Genomic DNA, 13889 nt, shown 5'->3' with positions numbered 1-13889 from the left:
GTCAATAAAAAGGAATGAAGTTTTGGCCAATGGGTTTGGACATAAGGATGCAACTCGGTTAAGGTGACATGGGTTAGGTGATATAATTACGTGAGTCTGTTAGAGTGACTTGTTTGGGTTGAATTTAGGCGAAGTTGCTGTTGGATAGGATTAAGGTGAATGGCTGAGTGATGTAGAGTATAATTGATTTGGTTATGGGGATAGACATGAGGGATGTGAATTGATGACCATGGGGATGAATATAAGAGTGGTCTGTGGGATGAGGTGGGGTGGATACACCATGGATATGGTGGCCATGGGATGGTAGGGTATATGAAGAGGGTGCATGTACTGTTGGGTTATGGGTGGGAGGCATGGGCTATGAATACATGTATTCATGTGCTGTAGTGTTATAAATAGGTGGAATGGGAGGATATTTACTGTTTGGATCAAAGTCCGGATGAGCTTTGGATGTTTGGAGTATTGGACAAGACCGGGTGGGCCCTATAGGTGGATGACGGATTTGAGTGGGCCGAACATGTTGTAAGCTTGAGGTGAGAGAAATGAGTTGTGGTGGCTAGCTTGGGGTTCGGCTTAGGAGTTGGGTTGGGTAGGCTTTTTTTGTTGGTTGAATCGGGTAGCTTAGGTTGAGTGCGGGTTGACTTGGCTTGGACTGGATTGGATCGGGTTGAGTCGGGGCTGAACCGGGTTAGGTCCGAGTTGGACCGGGTTGCGGTTCGGTTCCGGGGTGGACTTGGTTCGGTTCAAAGTTGGACACGGGATAGCTTGGGCTGAACCGTGTTAATTCGGGTTGAGTCGGGGCTGAACCAGGCTAGGTCTGGGTTGCGGTTCGGTTCCGGGTGCAGGTTTGGGTTGGACTCGGGTGGAACTCGGGACTGGGTTGGGTTCCTTGAGTTGGCCTATTTTGTGATCGAATGGTGGTGGGTCCGAGTTTGTGACCGGATGGTGAGATAAATGTGAGGTCACATTGACATGGTCTAGGTAAGATCTTTTGGATTATTATGGGAGCAAGCTATGGGGTTTAGGTATGTATGATGGGTGTATATGGGCTGTGGTCTATGTGACATGGTTAGAGTGTATGCCATGGTATTGATGACATGGGCGATATGGAGTGTGGGCTATAGGATGGTGAGAGACAGGCTACGATTTATATAACCTGGGTGAGGTATGGGCCATGGCTTATGTGGCATGGGTGTTTGGATGGGTATAATAGTTTGGCCGATTAGTGAATGTGTTGAGTTTAGATTCGGGTTTAGGACCCAATTTGCCGGTCTGAGTCACTGGTTCTAGGTGCGGGTCCGGGTTCAAGGTCTGAGTTGACGTGGGTTCGGGGGTATTGGGCAAGGCCGAATAGGGTGGGGTTCTTGGCTAGGCCGAGTAGGGTGGGGTCCTAGGCTAGACCGAATAGGGTGGGGTTCTGGGCTAGGCCGAGTAGGTTCGTGGGTGGGGTGCGGGTTTGGGGTGGATTTGTGTTGGGGCTTGATCGGGTTGTGGGTTCGTGTTCGTGTGTGCGGGGTGCGGATTGGATTGGGATGAGGCACGGATTGGGTTAGGTGCAGGGGCGAGTTGGGGCTGGATTGGGTCAGGTACAGGGTTGAGTTGGACTAGGTTAGGCTTGGGTTGAATGGAATTGCTTTGTTCGGGCCAAGTGGGTCCAAGTTGGCTCGGATAGTGGCTCGGGTTGAGTTGATTTGAGTCTAGGCTGAGCTAGGTAAAGTTGGGAATGTCAGGTTGCAGGGTTGAGTTGACTTGGGTTGAGTCGGAATGGGTCAAGTTGAGAGGTGCAACCTGAGTTGGGTTGGACTCGGCTTGGGGAGTGCAACCCGAGTCAGGTTGGGTTCAGCTTAGGTGGTGCAACCCGAGTTGGGTTGGGTTAAACTTGGGGGGTGACACCTGAGTTGGGTTGGGTTAAACTTGGGGGGTGCAACCCGAGTTGGGTTAAGCCTAGGGGTGCTACCTGAATTGGATCCAAGGCCTATGTAGTATGGTTAAAGTTGAATAGGAATGGTTAATGTGAGAAATCTCATGCGTACAGGACATGGTGTTTGAGATGAGTCTTATCATTCATGTGTATGTACTGTGCACATAAGCAATTATTTAAAGCATGGCATGCATTGATGTACACAGTATATATAATGCATGGGTGCTCATTGATGTGTACATCATATACGAGCATGGATGTGTAAGCAATGAGATTTCTTAAGTTCGGTTCAACTTATTAAGTTCGGTTCAACTTATTGAGTTGGGATATGACTAAGCTCGGTTAGGATGGTTACAGTGCACATATGCGCGAGGATGCACATAATGATCTTGTACACAAGGGACCATGGATTTGATTTGAGTTCATGGATATTCACCTTACATATAAGAATCACATAGAGGGCACACAGTGCAAGGGTTTTCTGGTAGTGAGGTTAAAAGTGTTAGACCTAGTCGGGGTGCGACTCGGGTTGGGATACGGCTTTATGGGTACGGCTTAGGGCGCGGGTTGGGGTGCGGGTTGATTTGATTTGACTCAGGTTGAGTCAGGCTAGGGTTAGGTGAATCGGGTTACAGATATTGGGTTGGGTTTAAAGGGTGGTTTGGGCTAAAGGTTTAGGTGGTAGGATCAGGTTGTAAGTTGGGTCGAGTCATGGAATGGGTTGAGTTGGTTTGGGTAAAGTTCGGTTGAGATGGGGGTTTTGAGGCATTGAATCAAGAGAAACCAATTGAGAGAAAAATAAAAGAGAAGTAGAAGAAATCAAATTCGAATCCAATTTAGAATAACAAGTGAATTTTGGCCTACCTCTCCATTGTTTGGTGTCGATCCTTGCCCCAAATGATGATAATGATTCCTCGTGATTCCTTGCTTTTGATACGAAATGCCGCAACCAAAGGAGAAGAGGCGTGAATGAATTTGAGAGAAGGTGGATTGAAAAATTGAGCGGCTTTGCTAGAACTAGAAGAGAGGGAGGGGGGACGAATTTGAAAAAGAGGGAAGGCTGAAAATCATGTCCTGGGATGGAGAGATGAGAGGGTATTTATAGGTGAAGGAGGAGCTGAGTTGCCATCTTTGGGTCCTAGAGGTGTAGGGTGGAGATTGAGTGAGGGAAAAAGGAAGGGAAAAGAATGGCTAAGATCGAATCCTTCTAGAATATTCTCTCCACTTTTTAGCAGTTTCTCATTTGGACATGGCCATGTAAAAAAATGGCAAGCATTTGTGCGGCCAGGATCTAATACTAAAGATTTCGAATCAATTCAAGGTCCAGGATGATGCCATTTATCCTTGGAATCTTTTTGAATATGGAAGCAAATTTTAGGACAAAGAAAATGTCCAATTTGGTTGCCTTTGTAGAGAATGGCAACGATTTGGATGGCTGATGAAATTGTCCAAGTTGGAAGTTGTTGGGGTTCATGGTTAGCTAAAGAGGGATCGAGGTAGATCCTCAAAAGATCAAAGCTATCCAAGAGATGGAGCCGCCGAGGACTGAAAAGCAGATCCGGGGTTTCTTGGGAAATGTTCAATACCTAAGAAGGTTCATAAATCAGTTGATGAGGACATGTGAACCCATCTTCAAGCTGCTGAAGAAGAATTCTCCGAAGAAGTGGAATGATGAGTGTTAGGAAGCATTTGAGAAAGTCAAGCAGTATCTAGCTTTGCCTCCTGTCTTGTCACCAGTTATTTCGGACCAGCCACTGTTGCTATACCGATCTGTCACTGACACAGTTATGGGTTGAATATTAGCCCAGCAAGACCCTGAGTCGAAGAAAGAAAAGCCTATCTACTACATCAGCAAGAAGATGCTAGAGTACGAGATGAAGTATTCTATCTTAGAAAAGACTTGTCTGGCATTGGTTTGGGCAACTCAGAGGCTTAGGCATTACCTATTATCTAACAAGGTTCTCTTACTCTCACGAATGGATCCGTTGAAGTACTTGTTCGAGAAGCCCGCCCTCACTGAGAGAACATCCAGATGGTTGCTGCTATTGTCTGAGTTTGACATCACCTATGTGACCCAGAAATCAGTTAAAGGGCGTGTGATAGCTGAGCAGTTGGCTGATGCGCCTATAGATGAGAATGCAGTTCTGACGGCAGATTTTCCTGACGTGGTTGTAGAGGATGAGGTCCAAAACACTAGATGATCGATGTATTTTGACGGTGCTGTGAACAATCGAGGTCAAGGGGTTGGGGCAATGTTGATATCTCCGAAGAAAGAGTACATCCCCGTATCCATTAAATTGCAGTTCAAGTGTACCAACAATGGGGCTGAATATGAGGCGTGCATTGCTGGTCTCGAAGCAGCCTTAGTGATTGAGAAATTAAATAATTAAGATTCTAATGCAACTCTCTTCCCCGGTAACGGCGCCAAAAACTTGATTGAGAAATTAAATAACCGCAAGTGCACGGATCGTGTAAATACGGGTCAAACTCAAGGAAGAGAAATCTAGTTGTCAATCCTATTCTTATACCAATTAGAATACTAGTTATGATATTATGTTGCCTGGCAAAATCTCAGGATTTCCGTGGACTTGACCTCGGAGCCAACACTATATATATAAGCGTATATTCTATTCAATCTAAGAATCAAATTCAACTAAGATCTTTTTGATTTAAAATCCCAATTTAGGCAAAGTGTACCAAATTTTAATGATCTCTATTGACTACTTATTTAATTTAATTAGAAAACCAAATTCTAAGGGCTTAAGTAAATTGGAAAATCACAAAAGTAATTTGGAATATTGTAAAAACCTTAATTCAATATAAAAGAGTACTTAGGGTTAGAATTCACCATGGGTTCTTGAATTGGGTTGAAAATTCGATTAACTAGTTAATAAGGAATAAGATCAACGGGATGTCATTCCTTATAAGTAATTAATCAAATCCAGTCTCCAATTTATATTCATTATCTAGAACTTTATATTTGTTAATCAACAATCATTTATACGAAAGGGAAAGCGAATGGCATAAATGATTGGGATTTTCAAAACACAAAATCCTACACAATTTTTCAATTGAGTAGATTGATTTAATTATAAATATTTCTCATTCCCCATGGCTTCAACTAAACCCTAAGTAATTAGGAATTAGTTACTCATGAAGAAGGGAAGAAAAACAAAAATAAACGAGATAGATGGAAGAAGAATTGCCATATAGAACTTGAAAGAAAATTAAACAAAAGCTAATTACTTCTTCACTAACTTGAATTGAAACAAAATTACATCAAATTGAACTTAAAATAAATAACAAAAATTAAATAGAACTTAGTCTTTTTATCCTCCAACTTTGGCCAAATCCTCCTCTTCAAGCTTTAGTGTCACCTTGGATTGAACTAAGAGAGAGAGAGAGCTTGAGAGTGGTAGAGAAGTAGAGAGTTGTGTTGTAGAGAGATCTCTTCAATATAATAATTTTTCCCTTTCTATCTTCAACACTCAAGAGAAACACCAACTTTTGGAAAGTGTATTGTAATTTTGGAAATCACCACCTGTAGTTGGCAATTTTGTAACTTTGAGTATTTGTTGGTAATGGCAAACTTCCTCTTTTCTTTCTTCATAATTTCACCAACCTTTCACTCCTTTTTGGTAACTTTTCTCTTCCTTTTTTATTATTCCAAAGTAAGAATGGGTGTAATATATTCAACAACTTTCTTCTTTTCTTGGTGGGTCCCACATGTTATTGCATGTATTTGCCATACACTCAAATAGAAATTACTAATTTCCAATAAAAAACGTGGGAATGGCTGTTGTGTTTGGAACATGCATATATTGCCAAAAAGGAAATTCCAAGTTAGCAAGTGGGTCCCACATGTATTTCTATGAAATTCAAGCTTCTATTTAGAGTTGTGCATGGCTTGCATGGCTACTGACTTTCCAAAAGATCTTTCTAATTAAAATACACAAGTCTCTTGTATTTTTAGAGGTGTGTTTAATTGCCAATATTTTTTTAAGTGGGTCCCACCCATATATAAAAAACAAATAGAGGTATGCACACATGCCCACTGTACGTGAATAGGAAGACACTAAAATTTCTTGTGTCACCTTGCAGCCTTCTTAAAAAACGTAGGAAGTTGCCAACCCATGGCATATAAATCAGTACACCCCGCTTTCCCTTTTTTTTAACCAAAAAGTGATGCATGCCCATTGTTGTTAGATGATCAACACCGTTCATTTACAAGCCCATTGCACAAGTTAAATCTTGGACACACAACATTATAATATTGTGTACTTCTTTAATGGCATCTCCTTCACGTGAGATCATGGGATATGTGCATGGGATAATTCCAAAACAGCACTTATCAAGTGGACTAATATAAACTGGACGTTCCCCTTTTTTAATATCCATGAACTGATCCAACCGTCCACTTGGTGGCAAAGGATAGTGAATTAATTATCGCCCATTACCCATTTCAGCAGGTCGATCAGTACGATAAAAATTGTAGCCCATTCCATGCTTGATCTGGATCATCCATGGTATAAGCAGTACACTCAATTGGGTGATAAAAAAATCGTCAAATAGATGGGCTGCAACTAAGTCATTTTCGTGAGCTAATCCAAACCACCCAATTTACAAGTCACGGCTAAGATAAAATGTGCCCACTAATTATCTCCATAAAATGATTCGAACCATCCAATCTGCTTATCCAATTTGGACACTTAAAATGGAAAAAAATTGAATCAGGGTCATCCGATCCATTGAATTGATGGAGTAATCAAATTGGTATCGAAAGCTGGGAGCTATGATTCTAAAGGATTAGGCTCAAAGAATTTTGTCCATAGATTGGGAATAAGGTTCGACCAAGTTGGGTATTTTATGGAGCATTATAAAAGAACAGGGGATATAATGTTGACCACAAGAGTGTCTGTTGGGTTAATACATGTAAGTGTGGGCCATGGTGAGGGTATAGGGTGATGAGAATAGTCAAAGGATTAATAAGAAGATTGCATGGTGTATGCCACATGTGTCAACCACCTAAGAGTAGACCCCACTTATATTTCTTTAAAATGAACCCAATACCATAGAATTATACCATCCGTCCAGTTGGTGGGCCCTTCTTTTATTCGGTCAACATTGAATCTTCGAAATTTTCAATTGTAGCTGCAAATTGATATTGACACCACCCTGTTTCTGATTCAAGTTTTCCAAGCTTTGCTTTTCCCCTTGAAACTCCATCTTTTAAGCTATATTTTCCGTGAAAATTTAGAAAACAACCTGAAACACCAAAAATAAGAAAAATACCTTAGTAGTACCACTTCAATTATTAAATATGCATACTTTAGTACGACCAATTCACACATAAATGTGCTCATCACTTAGCTTTGCATATTCAAGAGGTAGATGTTTTCATGGATTCGATCTTGATCATTTGTCAGATCAAGGGTCAATGAAGAACAAAAGAAGATAGATTGATACCGTATAACACGTACCTAGATTCTTTGGTCAAGAGATTCAAGAATATTACGTTTACTCATCTGTCGAGGATGAGAAATCATTTCGCGGACGCTTTGGCTACACTAGCCTCAATCGTAGACATTTCCGAATCAATGGAAGTTCAGTCTCTAGCAGTGCGGTTACAATGGACTCCAGCACATGTAAACGCCATAGAGATAGCAGCCGGATGTCCAGATGGAAGGCCTTGGTACACTGACATAAAGAATCTCATTTCAGGCCAAGGGCAACCCCCTGAGGCGTCGGGAAAAGAGCGGAGGTCTCTCCAGAAGTTGGTCGCAAACTTCATTATCTGTGGCAATGAGCTCTTCAGGAGGTCATTTGATGGAATCCAGCTCTTTTGTGTAGATGAAGATCGAGCAGCTAATCTCATAGAGCAGACGCATGAAGGGGTCTGTGGGCCTCACATGAACGGGAAGATGCTGTCGAGAAAGATCCTGAGACTTGGATACTATTGGCCAACCATGAAAGCTGACTGCTTTGCATTCGTGAAGAAGTGTCATAAATGTCAGGTTTATGCCAATCTCATTCATGTGTCGCCTTCTGAGTTGCATTCACTGACTTCGCCGTGGCCCTTTTCAGTCCGGGGAATCGATATTATTGGAAAGGTGTTTCCGAGATCCTCAAGTGGGCATGAGTACATCCTGGTGGCCATCGATTACTTCACTAAGTGGATCGAAGCCGCATCCTTCGCATCGCTGACTTCAGCCTCAGTTGCTAAATTCATTCGGACGAACATCATCTGCAGATATGGGGTACCGCATGAGCTGATCTCAGACAATGGATCGCACTTCAAGAAAGAAGTGGTACACCTATGTGAGGACTTCAAGATCAAGCATCACAAGTCCTCACCATACAGGCCACAGACAAATGGAGCCGTCGAAGCTGCAAACAAGAACATCAAAACCATCATCAGCAAGATGACAGAGACGTACAGGAACTGGTCAAATAAGCTACCATATGCTTTGTGGGCTTACAAAACGTCGATCAGGGCCTCTACAGGAGCTACACCATATTCACTAGTGTACGGGATGGAAGCGGTCCTACCAGTTGAGCTCTGAATTCCTTCGTTGAGGGTAATGATGGAGGCTGATTTGCCAGAATCAGAATGGGCAAAGGCCCAGTATAAGGAGTTACAAATGATTGATGAGAAGAGACTCAGAGCTCTGTCTCATGTCCAAGGATATCAGCATCGAATTGAGAAACCCTTTAACAAGAAGGTGAAGATCAAAGATCTCTAGAAGGGAGACCTTGTTTTAAAATCCTACAGGGCACCGGTCTATGATCCCCGAGGGAAGGTCAGACCAAGCTGGTCAGGTCCTTACATTGTCGATGAAGTCCTGCCTGGAAAAGCCGTCAGACTCCTCGATCAAAATGGTGAAAAGTTAATAGAACCCACAAACCTTGATCAACTTAAAAAGTATTATGCCTAAGACACCAGGAGGCCGTCCTTGATACGACCTGAGCTTCAAATCCAAAAATCCAAATGAAAAAAAAAGAGAAAAGTCAAAGACCGTTTGCAAACCCTTTGAGCCAATAAGTAAAATCAAAATTTCTTTATCACCCTCAAACTAGGGGTATCTTTTATGACTTGCGTCATAAAAGATACAAGACCTGAACTATGCCATGACTTGATCCCTTTCCACAGGGTACGTAGGCAACCTGAAAAAGTCAGGTTCGGTCAAATCTTTCAAAGATGTTGAAAAGAAACAGAAAAGAGTAAAAGAAAAAAAGAAGAAAAGAAAATCTTTCAAAACCGTCGAAAAGAAAGAAAAGAAAAGAAAAGCAAATCCTTCAAATCCGTGGAGGAGAGAAGAAAAAAAAACCAAATCAAAATAGTCTCTCAACCCAAAGTTCCCAATGAGCAAACTACGCGGGCATGATCCTCACTTTTTGGAGGTACGTTGGCAATCTGGAAGGGTTTAGATTCAATCAAGTCAATTCAAACACCTTAAGTCAATTCTTTCGAACCCTAACCCACCTAAAAGTCCTCCTGGTGTGATAAGGCAAAGGTTTGTGGAGAAAACAAAAAGAAGAAGAAAAAAATAATGGAGTCTTAGACCCGCTAGACTGAAAACCCGAGAGGGCGGTCTAGGCAAAAGTTAGGGTCATTCGCCCGCTAAGCTGAAAACCCGAAAGGGTGGCTTAGGCAAAAATCAGGGTGTGGAGCCTGCTGGATGGAAAACCTGCAAGGGCAGGCAGTCCAGGCAAAAATTAAGGCAAGCGGTCCGCCAGATTGAAAACCCAAAAGGACAATCTGGTCATGACAGTGACTTCTCATAAAGGATTGAATTTCAAAAGCCAGCGAGACTTTCATATCTGTATCGGCATCACTTCCAAGGTCTGAATAGTGCCATCAAAGCTTCCTTTGATATTCCTCTAAGCTAGTGGTTAAAATTGAGCAATCCAAATGATATAATAACCATGATTAAATACCGAAAAGAGGCGGAATCACCTTAAAACATGGCATTCAAAGAATTCTAAGAGTGGTAAGCTGTGCCATCTTAAAAAAATTATCAAGTTAAGAAGCAGATTCAGTCCTTCTTGAAAGTCAGTCTCGTAACTCGGTTGAGTACTTACCAAGAGTCGTTTGTCAAGCAGTAGTCAAGGTCATTCTTTGTCAAGTCAAAGTAATGTACTCAGTCAAGTCAGGTGTGTCCCAAATGGCCTGTTCGGTCCAATATCCTTTCCGAAGCTGGGGTAACAGGTACCAAAAAATGAAGTCGCATCTTCAGAAGATGAAATGGCCTATACATGGTCTAGAAGCGTGGCAAGTTCTCAGGCCCATTTGAAATTCCTGCAGCAGGCAGAAGGTTGAAGATATATCAAGCAGAATCAGTCTGTTGTAAATTTGAAAACCATTGTAACCTGAAAATTCTGACAGCTGGCAGAAAATTGAAGGTGTTTTAGGCAGAATCCGTCTCTTGTGCATTTGAAAGCCTTTGAGGCCCGAAGCCCCTACTATTGGCATAAAAGTATCAAACCTTTTAGCGAGAATCAGTCTCTTGTACTTTCAAAAATCTTTGTAACCTGAATTTCGTGAAAGAAAGCTTGAATCTGTTCGAGTTTTGTTAAGACTCTTGTATTGGAAGTGAAATTTTACTAGAGGCATCTTTTATGTCCTGATGAAAGTCAGGCCATAAAAGATACCTAGCAAGCAATGATAGTTGAGATAACAGTCTTAACAAATCAAGATTTGAGAAACTTGAACGCGTTTTCCAAGTCAATTTGTTATTTGGGAATGATCCTGATAATTGTCTAATAATTTCACTTTGTTGATCTGTCAAGAGGCCGTCTTCTCAGATCCTTAAGTGGTTTGATTATGATGATTGTCTAATCATTCCGCTTTGTTGATCTGTTAAGAGGCCGTCTTCTCAGGTCCTTGAGTGGTTTGATCATAATGATTGTCTAATCATTCCGCTTTGTTGATCTGTCAAGAGCCCGTCTTCTCAGATCCTAGAGTGGTTCGATCATGATGATTGTCTAATCATCCTGCGTTGTTAATCTGTCAAGAGGCCGTCTTCTCAGATCCTGGAATGGCTTGATTATGATAATGGTCTAATCATTCCGCTTTGTTGATCTGTCAAGAGGGCGTCTTCTCAGATCCTAGAATGGCTCGATGATGATTATGGTCCAATCATTCCGCTCTATAATCCTCTAAATCTCTGGAATGGCTTAATTAGAGGCCGTCTAATCATTTCTTTGTGCAATCTGTGAGAGTTTGTCTCACTATTCCATCGAGAGTCTGTCTCGTCCTTCGGTAGAGAGTCTGTCTCGTCATTCAGTTGAGAGTCTGTCTCACTATTCCCTTTAAAGTCTGTCTCGCCATCCTATCGAGAGTCTGTCTTGCCATCTTTTCGAGAATCTTTCTCGCCCTCCTGTTGAGAGTTTGTCTAATTATCCCATCGAGAATCTGTCTTGCCATCTTTTCTAGAATCTGTCTCGTCAATTCATCTTATCATTCATTTCTTGATTAATCCGATGAGAATCTGTCTCATCAATCCACCTTATTATCCCCTTACATCCCTTTTGTTTGAAACCTTGGGCCAGTCAAAATGTGTTGCCTATTTAGCTTTGGCATTCGTGCACAAGCACACTCTGCCAAAGAGGGGCATCTGTAGACACCCCATTTTGACTAGGCCCTAAAGTTCCTAAAATAGGGTCGAGGTCTCGGAGTTGAAGAAATTTATGAAGAATGAACCCAAAATGAGAAGAAAGCTTGAGTTTTTTAGCATCTTATTGTGCACATTCATGGGTACAAATTTCCCAGGAGATTGTTAGTGTTCTCAGGGATACCCCTGCAATATTTCATGGCAATCGGGCGAAAAATGTAAAATAAGACGGGCGAAGTTTATGCAATAATCAAAGCTGGGTTGGGTTAGGATATGAATTATCAAAGCTTGGTTGTGTAGATATCCCCCCTCATTTTTCTATAAAAGACAATACTAAAAAAGGGGGGGATTTGCCATTTGTTACAAGGGTAATTTTGGAATTCTGGTATTGCTTTTGTTGCAAGCAACCCTTAATGGCCATTGGATCGAATTAGACGGTTAGGATCATTTGAAGAGAAGAGATTTTTCGCCCTATTTTCTACCTAGACCACCCCTTTATAGATTAAAAAGCGTAGTCATAAATCACACTATGGGGCTGTCCAACGAGTAAAAGGGGGGGAAAATTTATCATTTCCCTTTATATGCATCGAATTAGGGTTGAAAGGGCTCATTCTCATTTGAGGGAAAATAACAGAGAGAGAGAGAGAGAGAGAGTTAGAGAGAGAGGCCGCTCATCTTCTCCGGCCATCTCTCTTGCCGCCGGCAAGCATCACCATCACCACCATATTCATCATCCTCTACCATTTTCTTTTTCTTCTACCATTAGCCCCATCTCTTTTCTTCCATTCCATCATCTCAAAACCCATTTCAAAACCCAAACAATTCATCTTCACCGGCAGATATCACCGGAATCCAGCCATCCACCTCCAAATCCACCACGACCATTTCAGATTTTCTAAACCCTCCTCACTATCTCCCACAATTTTCAAACCTTAGATCCAAGCCCATTTTTATCAAACCCCTTTTCTAACACCATTGATTCCGGCAATCTTGCCGGAATCCGGCCAACCTCCACCCCAACTCCATTTTTTCCCATCACCTCCATTAATCCCATCTAATCATCTCCATTAAACCCATTCTGTAAAATCTGAAATCCTAAGAACCCTAACTAGTTTTCCCCTATTTTGCAGACCCCCCATTTTCGTTTTGAAAAATACACAGAGAGGATTGAGAGAAATAGGGAGAGGGAGCTCAAGCTCCATCGGTCATCATCATCATCTTCTCCGGCCAAGCCACCATCCCTATCTTCCCCACCGAATCCGATCCACAACCCATTTCTTCTTCTTCGAACATCATCTTCACCATCACCCCATAGCCACCATCACAGACCCTACAATCACCTTCCTGTCTTGTTCTAAACCTCATCCCTTCTATCTTCAACCGAGCACCCCTACTGTTATCCATTGCAAGCCTCATCGACGAGAGAGCGCCGTGAAGCTATGCTTGCAAGAGAAATTTAGGAAAATACTTTACGATTATTGCTGCTCATCCATTGTACAGGTAATCTTCTTCCATTTTCTTCAATCCATACATGATATATGATTTGCAAATGCTAAGATTAAGGAGAGTTTCCTTAGAGCTTGCACTCTTTTCATCTCTTTTGGGTTTTAAAGCTTCAAATATTTGAGAGATTTCTATGTTGAAGGCTGTTATTAGCAACCAAGTGGCAGGTTTGAACATTGCATTGATGATCATGGTCCTGATTTGCATTTTATTGTGTATGATAGTCCCTTCATGATCTAGTTTCTACTACCATCCGAAAGACCTATTTGAGGGGCTGTTGTTAATGCACAAAGTACAGGAGGATGTAAATCTCATATTGATTTTATTTAGCATGGTCATTGAATTTGCTTAGCCCTTGTATGCATGCATCAATGGTGTTTGTTAGAAAGATTGAATGAGTTTATATTAGCAGAAAGCACCTGTTGACATTCTAGAATTAATTGAAATTCGTTTTTGTAACTGTTGCATGCTTAATTCATTGAGTTGAATGCCTCACTAGTATATCTTGGAACCATTGAATGAGAGTCGAAATAACCCCATTCTCCAAAATTCAAGATCCATAAAACCTTAACCCATTACAGACCCTAACCTTCCCCATTACCATCATTCCCCTCACTAAAATCTTATCCCTCCCTATTTCATCTGTTTTCGAGCTTAGATCATAGGAAAATAAGGGGGGTTAGCTGAGAGAAGGTTTGAGGGTTTGAACCTAAGAAGAAAAGAAGAAGGGTCTTGTGAAGAAAGGGTCAGTTCTATTTTAGAGGTTGAAGGAGGATTGCAAAGGGAGATTGAGTAGTGTTTAGTTGAATGGAAGGCTATAGGATTTGTGGAGGAATAGAAGGGAAAGTAGG

This window comes from Tasmannia lanceolata, unplaced genomic scaffold (genome assembly GCF_043159265.1).
Source record: "Tasmannia lanceolata isolate RefF3 unplaced genomic scaffold, GAP_Taslan_0.1 ptg000003l, whole genome shotgun sequence".
Classification (NCBI taxonomy): Eukaryota; Viridiplantae; Streptophyta; class Magnoliopsida; order Canellales; family Winteraceae; genus Tasmannia; species Tasmannia lanceolata.
This window is presented reverse-complemented; position numbering follows the sequence as displayed.